The sequence below is a fragment of the Canis aureus genome, chromosome 25 (assembly GCF_053574225.1).
Source record: "Canis aureus isolate CA01 chromosome 25, VMU_Caureus_v.1.0, whole genome shotgun sequence".
Classification (NCBI taxonomy): domain Eukaryota; kingdom Metazoa; phylum Chordata; class Mammalia; order Carnivora; family Canidae; genus Canis; species Canis aureus.
The window spans coordinates 11,134,424-11,147,313 of NC_135635.1; the positions used below are offsets into that span (position 1 = coordinate 11,134,424).

The 12,890-nt window shown below is 38.2% G+C and overlaps 1 long non-coding RNA gene across 5 annotated transcripts in view; it reads right to left on the minus strand.

Annotated features, from left to right (window-relative positions):
- Window positions 1-12,890, minus strand: part of LOC144296973 (uncharacterized) — a 333,399-nt gene that overhangs the window by 267,086 nt on the left and 53,423 nt on the right. For 4 of the 5 annotated variants that reach the window (XR_013363946.1, XR_013363943.1, XR_013363942.1 and 1 more), the window contains exon 2: window positions 2,358-2,513. This is a non-coding gene — a long non-coding RNA (uncharacterized LOC144296973). The remainder of the gene's footprint in view (window positions 1-2,357; window positions 2,514-12,890) is intronic. The other variant, XR_013363944.1, reaches the window with a different exon arrangement.

Sequence of the window (12,890 nt, forward strand, 5' to 3'; positions counted from 1 at the left end):
TACACCCCTTTTATAGATGAGAAAACCAAGAAACATAGAAGTTAATCCCACTGACTAAGATCACACAGCTAATCAGTGGAAGAGCCAGCATTTGAACCTAGCATGGCTCCAGACCCCATGCTTTTGGTTCCAGACCTAATAATCCTCACAACACGTAGTGCTATCGTCCTTAAAAATCACAAGGCCCTCATGCCTGCTCAAAGAAATGTGCTGTGACACACTCTTCAAATCGGAACTCAGAAGGGACCTGTTTTGTTGGCTCTGACCACCCTCAGTCCATGAAAGGCATCGCTGCGGAAAGAAAAGCTCAAAATCAGTAAGGACGATCTCCAGATGCTGTCTCTGAACTCCACTGAAGAGGATCAAAACATACCACCCCAAAATATGCCACTCTGGCATATTATTTTGAGCTGCAGGCAATTGAGAAAGAGCAGATGCAGGAAGGGCCCTTCCTACCTAAAAGCAAAGCAGGGCATAAATTTCCAGGGAGAAAGGTGCTCTCCCTATACTGGGAAGAGAACATTCTTATGACCAGAGAAGAGGGTCCATGCCAAGAGGAGTCTGTACAAACAAAGCTTGTTAAAATAACGCTTCTCATCCATTAGTTTCCTCCATATATTGCCTCCTCACTTTTCCACACTTTACTGGCCCTAGCCCAAACCCCTTTTTCCTTTGTCTTGTCCCATCTCCATAATTTATTGCTCTTTGTTAAATGGTATATAAGCCTCCAGGTCTGACCGTCTCTTTGGATGTTTTTTTTTTTCTTTCCTCTTAAACTGTCATTTGCCCACTTTAATTTGTAGTCCCCACGCACAAAACCGAAGAGTGAACAAAAGTCCTTTCTCCCCCTACCAACCCCTCACATGAGTATGAGTAAGTCTATGTATGACCAGAAAACTTAGATATTGAATGTTCTGGTTATCTGATTTACCAAATGTCAGCATATTTGAACTTTGAGATAGGCAAGGACATTAAAACCATATTGAGTATAATTTGACTCCTTGGATTCAGAAAGTATTTTGGTATCTTTCAGTGCTTCAGTGTTGTCATAATGAGCAATTATCATTTTTTATATGTAGTACTTTAGACATACTAGGGCTGTCTGTGGCATTCTCTAGATGTTGCTTTTCTACAAAATAAATTCCCCATGTCATCTTGATATAAAAAAAAAAAAAACTACTTCCTTCTCTCCCCTCATCCTGACTGAGCTTGCTCATAAAACGCAGTGTGACTCAGTTGCTTGATTCTTCCTGAGTCACCCAGTGTCGTCTCCTAATGCATCGAGTTCTACCACTCTCCCTTCTAGCGCCCTACGTGCCTTTGCTCTTGACCTTCTGGTAGGCCCCATACAACATTAACGCGGACCCTCAATTCTGGGTAAACTCAACCACATGCTCTCTTGCTGTATGTTCCACATTGTGAGCACCCCCAACGAAGGCCAAATGAATCGTTGTTTCAGACTCTCTCACCTTAGCTGGGTCCTTTGTTCATCTTTCTTTACTTTACCACACCAATTGGTGTTGCCATTCAGTTTTATGTTTTCTTTTCTTTTTTTTTTTTGGTTTTATGTTTTCTTATTTTCTACCAGTACTTGAGCGTCTAGTCCATGCCAGCGTCCTTAACTAATCATTTTCACAGAAAAAGAAACCGAGACTGAAAAATCTGGTAAAGTTGCCCACCATCACGCAGCCAACAGGCCATGCCAGGACTCACACCCTAGTCTGTCTGCACAGCCTGTACTTGGAATACTCCCCGCACAGTGGAACCCCATCTTGCATGGATCTTTTTCACTCAAGGGGCCCAGTGCAAGCCCACTCATCATTCTGGTGCTCAACCAAAGAAATGGCCATCTGTTCCATTGCTAGCGGAAAAGCTGGATCTGTCAGACTAATTGAGAGACGGGACCATAGACACAAAATTGTGTATACTGTACTTTATGAGAGACTTAAGGGATTCTCTTTTTAAGTCCCTTTGATGATTGTGATTTTTACTTTATGTATCAGAACTGGACTCCGAGTAATGTGCTCCTCCACTACGCTGTCACTGCTTCAGCACTGTGGCCCCAGCTGCTTCAAACCAGAGCCCCCACTCCATGCCACAAAGCTACCCTGGGCTCTTGTTACTTCGACAGATGATCTCTGTAACCAAACTACCGGATCAAATAGCCCAGAATGAACCTCAGGACTTCCTGCCACCCACACCCTGAAGTACCTTCCCCACCCCCACCCTTCCTTTTCCCTAGTCCCAGAGGAACACATTTTCTCCCTCCCCACCTTGTCTCCTGGTCAACCCCGGCACTTCCTGTTTTCTGCTACACCTGCCCTCTGTCCTCACAACCATCACCTAGTTTGACTCACTTTGTGCTACAAGCATGCGGAGATCTCACCTACTGCCCAGCATCTGGCTATGTTTTGGTATCATGTTTAAGACACTGCCTTTGTATAAACCCCGACTCCACCACATAGCTGTGTGATCTTCATCTCTGCGCTTCCATTCTCCCATTCAGGAAACATCTGTAACAGAAGGACCCATTTCAGAGCTGCAGGGGTTAACCTAGACAATCTACGCAGAGCTTTTACTAAACACTCGATAAATGTCAGTGATTATTAACAGTTTGATTCCATCTTCCTCCAGTTCACCATCTTCTCCTTCACTCTCTCTTCACTACCCAACTTCTTAGAAGATTAGCAGACACAGATGTCTGCACTTCTCCCGCCTTCCTCTCCTCCACCTTTCACCATCTGGGGTTAAGTCTCGCTGCTCTGAAGCAATTTCTTTGGCAGCTGCCCATGACGCTTCATCACCACAGAGGATGATGCCCAAACCTACATCCCTAGCCCTTCCCTTTGAGCTGAGTTAGCTTCTGAGTCAGTCCACATTTCCCGCATCAGCAAAACACCTTTATGTCCATCTCACAGATACCTTAAAGCCCTGACTCAAGGCTCACCTTCCACTACATACTTATTCCTCCATTTTCCTTCTTTATCTTGGTTCATGGGATCATAATCTTCCGGGTTTCAAAGGTTTGGAAATTTGGAAGCACCCTTCCCATCTAATCGTGTTTCAAATGTTAATCCTCCCTCGGAAATGTGTCTTCCTCTCGTACTTCTCTTCCATCCAAACTTCTCTGGCTCAGGTCCTTTCTAATTTCTGCTAAAAGGTCTTTCTACCTCACCCTTCAAATGTTTCTCCTCTGTGACAAGAGACAGATCTCCCTAAAATACAGATTTCATTGTGCCATTTCATAATCTATAATCTTCAGTGTTTCTCTAGCACACACACAACTAATCCAATTTATCAAATTTTGTTCTATTTCCACTACCAGATACTTTTAAATTCTTTATTACCACCATTCCCCACAGTCTATCTGCACCTGCACACGTGTCCCAAACATGTCTTGCATGTCCCCATTTCTCATCTTTGCTGTTTCCGGCCAGCATAGGAGAGAGGTTAAGGACAAACTCCGTAATCAGATGGCCTGGGTTTGGATCCCACCTCTACCGCATATGGATTGTGTGACTTTAAGCAGGTTACTTGGTTTTCTTAATGGTAAAATAATGTTAATGAAAGGACTTAATCCATAAGATTGTTGGCAGAATCAATGAAAAAATATAGATAAAGCATTGGAGCAGCGTCTGACACTAACAAATCGCTTTATATCATTTGATATATAGCTACTATGCTTTTCCTGCTCATGCTTTTATTCATCTTTTTAAATACAAACCCCACCTCTTTAAAAACTGCCAAATGTATGGGAGTTTTAAAAACATATCTTCATTGATTTATAGCTTAACCCAAGTGAGATTTGGTAACAGAATCTCTATGAAACTGATTGTTGAGATTTGCTCTATGGCTAGTTCACTGTTCACCCTATGATTTATTTTACCTATTTTTTTTATGCTTTACACAAATGGTGCCATTATCTACATACTCTTTTGTGTATTCCTTCTTTTGACACTAGCTCATTTGTGTAACATATGCTTTTTGGTGTGACTGTGTTTCCTTCCTTTTTATTACTGCACAGAATTTCATTATATGAATACACCACGTTTATCCATTGCTCTGATGATGGACATTTGGACATTTTCTAGTTTGAGCATTACAATGAGTGCTGCTATGAACATTCTTATATATGTAACCTGTGATACACATAAGTGAGCTTCTTTACTAGATGATGTCAAAGCACTTCCGAGAATGATGGCACCAATGTATACTTCCGCCAGCAGTATATAAATGTTCTGATTGCTCCACATTCTTGCCAAACATGGATTTTTTAAAAAAATTTTGCTACATGGAGGCTGGGTAAATGGTATCATTATTTTCATTGCCTTCATGATTAGAGTTTCAGCAATCTAGAGTTTCAGACATTATTATGTCTGTTCTTCCATCTTTTCATTTTCAAACTTTCTGAATTCTTTTAATTTATTGAATTTTGTTTCTTCCTCAGTCTGGCAATTTCATCTTTTGACAACAACAAAAAATTAGCCCATATGTATTTGTTATGATCCCAGATATATTTTAATTCATTTCTACTTTCTTATTTTTGTTCTTTCTAAATTTTCTGCTTTTTCTGTTTTTTTTTCCTTTAATCTTTCTTGTATATTTTTGTGGAATTTTTTTTTCATTCTTGTCTCTGCCCACAACTAGTTTGAAATTATATACTCTTTATTATTTTAACCATTCACCTAGAAATTTTAACATTTGTATTTAATCAAAAAACCTCTAATTATCATAATATTTTAGTTATGTCACTATTGTGCCCACAAAATTAAACAGTATTGTTCTTCTTTATACAAATGGTTCTTGTTAATTTGTCTTTCTTGCAAAACTAGGGTGTATTATTAATCAAAAAATCCTTCAGTGTTGTCTAAAAAAACTTCTCATGTGATTCTCAAGCTTGAAAGATAAGTTTGCTAAGTATACAACACTAGGTTGACATTCTGAAGACAGTTTTCTTTGTTCTTTTCATTTACACTATTGTTTCTGAGAAGTTAGATGTCACTCTGTTTCTTCCACAGATATCCTGGCTTTTCTCTCTATTTTTAAGGGTTTTGGTTTTGACTTTAGTATGTTTTTGATTTAAAGAAAGTTAATACAAATGTCTTGATGTAGATTTCTTTTAACTTGCTTGGAACTCTGTGGACTCTCTGCTCCTAAGGATTCATAGTTCTTTTATCATTTCTAGATAATTCTCAGACCTTATTATCTCAAACAGTACCTCTCTACATTATCTTTGCTTTTCTTCTGGAACCCCAGTTAGACATTTTGTTACATCGTCTCACTATATCTTTCATGCTTCTTGATTTCTCTTTTATAATATCTTAACTCTTCCTCTTGCTACATTCTGGATTTCCTCAAATATCTTCCTGTTTATCAATTCTCCCTTCAGCTTTGTTAAATGTTTTGTTTAACACCTATCCTTTCATTGGGTTTTTCATTTTAATTATATTTTTTTATTTCTACAATTTCTATTTGAATCTTTTCAAATTTGCCTATTCATTCCTAAAAATTCTTGTTCTATACTTCAAATATATTCTTATTTCTCTAAATATATTAAATATACTAATTCAGTCATCATAATATCTAATGTCTTTGTGGGTCTGAGGCTGCTTTCTTTTTAAGTTGTTTGGTAGTTTTATGCTTTTTTTGTTTTGACTACTTACGTTCTTGACTGCTTCTTTCCTTGAATTTTACTATTTTGTTATCATAAACATATGCTCCATAAACTTCATCTATGGGAATTTTTGAGGTCCAGATTTTAAAGGTACAATCCTTCAGAGGAGGCTTTATATTTTCTTCTTCCGAGCATTCTTGGGACACTACCAACGTAGGGTCACTTTATAATAAATTCTCAGCTCAAGGTATCTCAAACACAAAAGTAGCATGAATTTGGCCTCCAAATCTCTGCGATGCCCAGCTGAAGGGAGAATTTTTCCTTTCTACCCAGAGTCAAAGTCAAGGAAGGAATTTTTATAGTTCACCATTTCCCTGACTATAACTTTGGACATCTGGACTTTTTTATCTCTAATCTGGTATTCCTTCTAGTATTTCTTCATGACCCACATTTATCAACAAAACCAATGCTTTAAGTTATGGGGAGACAGTAGATGATTTTAGAGGAATAGCTGATTTTCACCACTGGCTTACCTTTACGAATTTGTACTTCTGCTTTATTTTTCAGCCTCTTAGGTTTTTCTTTACTTTGTTTCCAGCTCAGCAATGCATTTTGAATATATATTAAAATATTTTAATGAGAATTTTTAGGTATGCGAGACCCTTAGAATTTCTAGTCTCTGATAATGCTTGAAATAGATGTCCTCTCAGACACAGAGCACTTTTTCAGTTATTTTAAAGAATCTATAACAGATTTGCTTAGGTATTATTTGAGTTATTTATCTGTGTGTTTGCCTCTCACAGAAAAGCATGTAGAGTTCCTGGAGGAAAAGAAACTTCTTATTCAGTGTTTCCTCTCCCCAGTTACAGGAGAAGGCTTCGCCTTGAGTAGATGCTCCATAGATGAATGATTTAATGGCCTTATTCTCTCTCCTGAGCTTCCATAGAAGATTTGCTTAGCACAGAGTACTTATCACACTGCAACAAACTGTTGGCATTTCTCCCTATTCAGTACATTAGAGTTCCTCATAGGATGATCTTGTTTTATTGTCTTTACATTCTTAGAGCTTACACACTAAATGAATGTTGACTCAGAGTCTCAGTCTCCGAGATTGCTATGTCAGGCAGAGAAAGCAACTGTATTCATTTCAAGAATGACACAGTCAAGCAATTCAGGTGGGCTGGGTCATGCCTGCCAAAGCTGAGACAGGAAAAAACTGAAAAGTAGTCTCTGTTGTCATCTTTTCTGAGAATTCTTATCTTAGGGGCCAGCGACCAAGGGAGAATAAAAGTAAATTAATTAATTTTAAAAAAAATTTAACAGAAATCAAAACCCTTTTCTTCCTATTGTAAACTTTGATGAGTTTCCCAAAAAGAAGATCTAATCCTTCTGTCATCCATTCATCTTAGGGAAAACAGATGTTCAGTACTTTAGCATCTTTGGTTAAGTTCTGTAAATGAGCTTAGACTGACAGTGTTGAAATATCCGAGTATGTGCTAGAATGATAGTCTCTTATAAAACTTCATAAATAGGCATTCGGATCTGAAATCTTCAACATTTTCTTAGGAAAATGTTCCTAAGACTATAAGTGCCTTGCAATACTTCAGATTTTATCAGAATCTTATTTTGACCTACTGGAGGTCATTTCAGTCCACAGAATGAAGGTCAAGGCCCACCAAGACAGAGACATCCTGATTCCTAATGAGGCTCCAGTGAGTTTCACTTGGGGGGTCCAGACTGCTTGAACTGGGCTACTCCCTTTTCCTACATGCCCTTTTTGGGCAGATCAGCTCTAGCATGTAGCCTATGACTGCCAAATGTGTAATTTGCTAAGAATTCAGTAATAGTCTCCTTGACCTGTACGCTTTCAAGCTTGCTCTGTTGCCTTCTACCTTCCAGTCTATCCTTCATCTCTTCCAGAAGTTGTATCACATAGCCTGAGTTAACTTTTGATTTTCCACCTCTGAAACAGAAATAATCATCTTTCCTACTGTCTACCTCAAAGAGATGATGTGAGGCAATGAATGCTTTGAACACTTCAGAAGAAACTATATTAAATAATTTCAAAAGTGAAGTGACTAGTTATTTTTTTCTCTAAAGTTCTTCAGGATTTCCATAAAACTTACTGGTATAGCCTGAAAACATGTGTTCTGTAAAGAGGGATATAAAATTTGACCTCAAAATTCATCTTCAGTGTCATCTCTTCTCAAAAAATTTATGACTTCTCTCACAATTTAAATCTGATAACTGCTCTTTGAAATGAGAAAATTTGTCATTTAAAGGATGCTTACTAAAAGCCAAAAACATAGTGTTAATGCTTTACATGCAAAGTCATGTTTCCATTCATTTGTCTGGTCGTTAAATATCAAATATTTAAAGTACATCTGGTGTGCCAAGATTTGTCCTGAACTAAGTTTATGGTGACAAACCCACTAGATACACAATCCTTACTTTCCTTGAGCTACTGTCTAATGAGGAAGATAAATACTATATAGATACAACAGAATGTATAATTACAAATTATGACAGGTTCTGGGTAAGAAAATAATAGGCATTTAGGAGAGAAGGTAGCAAAGGGCTTTATTTACATTTTGGGATGAGAAATATACTTGGGCCAAAATCTCAAGGATGAATCATCAGTAGTGCTGTAAATTAGGGTGTTAGAGCATTTCAGACAAGGAACCAGCATGTACAGAGGTCCTGAGGCAGCAAAAGCTTGGTGTACTCCAGGACCTGGAGGAAGTGTGGCTGGTGTTGAGGGAGGGAGGGAGGGAGGAAGAGGGTAGGAAAGATGAGCTTAGTGAGAGACAATAGGAGAACACAGTATGATGCTAAGGAGTTCTACTTTATCCTAAATGATTTCGTTATAAATATATCATATTAAGTCCTCACAAAACCTTTTGAGATGAATCTTTCTATATGCTTCACTTTATAAATGGGGAACTTGAGGCTCTGAAAGATAGAGTAATTTGCCAAACATTACACAGCTAGTAAGGGTCATAAGCAGATGAGAAAACTTAAGTACAAAGTTCAAAATCCAAGTTTAGTCTCTTAAAAATGACACTAGTCTGCCTCCCTTTGTTGCCAGAGAACGCTGTGCCGATTGTCATTATAGTTTTACATCCCTGTATTTCAGCACATACATAATAACACTATATTTTAACTGATGGTTTATGTTTTTATTTTCTGGTAGACTAAGCTCCTTGAGAGAAAGAATCAGATCACTGCCTGGAACATAGTAGGACCATACCCTTATCTAATGAATAAACACTACCATCAGATGAGCCATGTTGGAAAGACTTTACGCTACTCAGAGTCAGATCTATAAGGCTTAGACTTAAAAAAAAAATAGGGGAAACAGAGAAGAAAATCTAACTTAGAAAAGAACTTTCAGCCAATTTCTTATGAATATTGATAAAATATTAGAAATAATTTGTTTTGAGAGATTTTTTTGGTAGGGTAGGGAGTGATTTTCTCATCCTCAAGAATTGTAGATTTGAGAAAAGTGATACAATTTCAAGGCATTTTAACAGAAAATCAACATGCTTTAACAGCATTGTTAATGTTCTTCCTCCAAAGTACTTTTTCACTGCATGGAAATAGTCCATTCATGATGATTTCAACCAAATACTAAAAAATACTAACAACTCAAACTGTACTTCATGCAAGCTAGTTTTTTTCAGCACTAACACTAGCTAAATAAGTAGCTAAATGGCATAGTATAACCATATTGCTATTTACTGGAGCTATATAAGTACTCCCTTGATAGTTATTCATTCACTTAATTTATAAATTTAATTACATTTTTATTGAGTGCTTACTATGTGCTAAGCATTCTTAACCTCATATATAGCTAACAAGGAATTGATACACCCAGATTCATGCTGTTCTTTATTAAACTGCAGGAACTAGTCAATATGTTATTCATCAAGTCATGAAGGCCTATGACAAAATGAGCTCAGAGTATCTTAGAATGGAGAATTCCAGAAAATACCTACCACAATTAACTTTCTATGGTTCTCAGCCAACATCTCAGGAGATTCTCTTCTAAAACTTCAAACTTAGCTCTGTAGCCTTTGCTGTTTGTCTTCCCCAATGGTCGTGCTCAGATGGAGTGTGGAAGAAAGCCCAAACTCAGGGAGGCAGTGAGGGTGGGACATTTATTTTATTATATGCCATTAAATGTAAGTATACAGATTCATTACTCAATTCAACTTGGAACAACTTATTACAAGCTATTACATTTCCCTTCTAATCCCAAATTTCCTCCTATCCCAAATATAAACTAGAGATCGGTCTCTCTCTCTCTCTCTCTCTCTCTCACTCAATGTCTCTCTCTCTTCCTACCTCTTGTCCAATCAGGGAGGAAGCCAGGCCATCTCTTTGGTTTTTCCATCTGTTTAACTCAAGTTTAGGCAAGACTAACCCTCAGTTTCCTAATTTTTTGAGCAAGAGTACCCTCCAGATCTCCTAATTATAGATATGGATCTCTTTCCTGGACAATTTCTCCCTATGTAGGTAAATTTCCATCCATAACTATCCCTTTGATCACATTTCTAGCTGATTTGCCTATTCTCTGCTGTTATACTCTTTTCTGAATCATGCTTCATTGCTACAACACATGACAAATCACTTTGTTTCTGTGATGATTCTTTTAATTTCTGCCCCATAAATCTCAGCCACCAATCCACTAGGATGATATGCAAATCATACTTATATTCCTGATTCCTACATATACTGACTACAGTGCTATGTGTGACAAGCAGTCATGTTTTCTTTATAATAAAATGTAAATGTGTGAATATGCAGTGTTATAAAATAATATTTATTATTTAAAAACAACATACTATTATAATTGTGTGTACACACACACACACACACACACACACACACACGCTTCTCAATAAACTGGAAGTTATACAGAATTTTCACCTGACCTTGACGAATAGGTGGCAGAAATGGCCAGTTACCTACTCATTTAATGCACTTAGGGATAGAATAAGCTCAAATAAAGACTATCTTTCTGGGGATCCCTGGGTGGCTCAGCGGTTTAGCGCCTGCCTTTGGCCCAGGGCGCGATCCTGGAGTCCCGGGATCGAGTCCCACGTCGGGCTCCCAGCATGGAGCCTGCTTCTCCCTCCTCCTGTGTCTCTGCCTCTCTCTCTATGTCTATCATAAATAAATAAATAAATATTAAAATTTTTTTTTTAAAAAAAGACTATCTTTCCAAGCTTTTCTTGTAGATAGAGGCATTAATGATATGTAAGCAGAAGCACTTACATATCATTGGACAATATTTCCAGGATAACATGCTTTGCCCTTCTGCTTCTGCTCTCTTCCTTCCTGCTATTTGACAGCCTGAAGCACAGATGGAGTATGCTGAGCAGCCATCCTATGACCTTGAGTGGAAGCCTTCTACTAAGGTTTTGGCAGGGCAGAGAGACAAAAAGAGGATGAGTTCTGGTAACTTCATGGGATGACAACAAGGGCATGGGAGAGCCTGCCATAGGACAATGCTATTTATTAAAGTCAGTGTAGTCAAAGCTTAAATGATATTCCTGACCTATCCTGGGATGTGCACATGTGTGTGCATGTGTGTGTGTGGCATTCCTAACTGATGTGTGTATTAGTATGTGTTTGTGTGTATGCACACATTTACTACTTTGTTTGAAGCACTTTGCATGAATTGTATTACACAATAGGTATAAATCATTTAGTACAGAATATGACACAGAGCAAGCAAGCAGCCTATAAACATTAATTATTTCCTTTAATCCTCTCAACAACCATAGAAAGCATGAAGTATCATCACTTGCCACAGATATGGAAACAGAGACTTAAAGAGGGTAAGTAACATGCCTTGGATGATGCAGTTAGAAATTTGTAGAGTTGAGATATGGACCCTGGTCTGTCTGATTCCAGAAGTCAAGGTCTTAGAGGCAATTTACCCTGCCTCATCCAGCACGACATGGGATCTCATGCTTGGAGAGAAGCCAAGCAGTCACTCTGCATGCCGGAAAGACACCTCCATTACATGGATTCAAAGGAGAGAGCATAAACTGCGCATAACTGGTCCCATGGTAAAGTCCCACATCTGCCACTTGCTGGTTTTGTGACCTTAGACACCGCTCCCAGTCTCTAGAACACATTTTCTTCCCCTTTACAGTGAAACTTTGACTTGATTACATCTATGGTTCTTTCCAACCCCAGCATGCCATCCCTCAATGATTCTCTATGGCTACATTATTGGAATAGCAAAGAAAAACAAAACTTGGCTTTGAGGTTTGAATGGTATAATTTGATCTCTACACACTCCCTTTTACATTTTTTTTTTAAGTTTTTCTTGCCCTGTAATACGTAGACAGTTTAGCAGACTCTGGTGAGCACTTAGGAAGAGTTGACCATATTAGTACACAGTAGGAATAAACAATACGGGGACCAAAGGGATTAAAGGCAAGAAAAGGACAAGGAGAAGGACAAAGTAGGAAGGGCTTCACTTTTAGGGGATGAAGTAAAGAGAACCAGCATCCTGACACAGAATTATCTAGTTTCCTGAGTCTTGAGTTCTACCCCTAATGTCTTCTTCACTACTTTTCCCCTCTCCAAAGGCAGATACCTAAAAGATGAGTCCTTAACCGCAGTAAGGACAGATGGAATTTTGAATTAGAAAGGCCCATGTCTGTCCCAGCTCTGCCATTTGCTAGCTTAGTGACCTTAGACTCTGTCCATCTGTTTGTTACATGACTTCAATGAGTTATTCAACTTCCATTCCTTCTTTATGACCTGAGGTTAGCAATAATCGTCACCTCACAAGGTTGTTGTGTAAAGTAAGACATAGTGTGTCTAGAAGCTTAGAACAGTATGAGGTTCACAATGGATTCTATGCAAAGGTTTAGCCATATGAACCTAAGTCATATTCAGTTGTTGAGCAATTTTACAAAATCAAGCTTTAAAGAGCGCATTGTTGCTGTCATATTTTATGTGTCCAGAGGAGACTTTGCAAACATTTCATAAATGTTCATTGCTGAATTCGCTAAAACTTCTGAGTCAGGCATCAGAGGCCCCAAGATTTGTAGAGTCTAGTCTGGTAATAGTTTTGTGGTTTTCTTTTTAATGGTTGTTTCAGTAGTAGCTTGTTGTTTGCTTAGTTCTGAAAAGTAAGCTCCACTCAAAGACTCAGATTGTTATACCATTCAAATTTATTTTAATGTGATTTGTAGGCAGACAGACATGAGTTGGGAATTTGTCAAAAAAACTTGCAGAGTCTGGGCAGTGG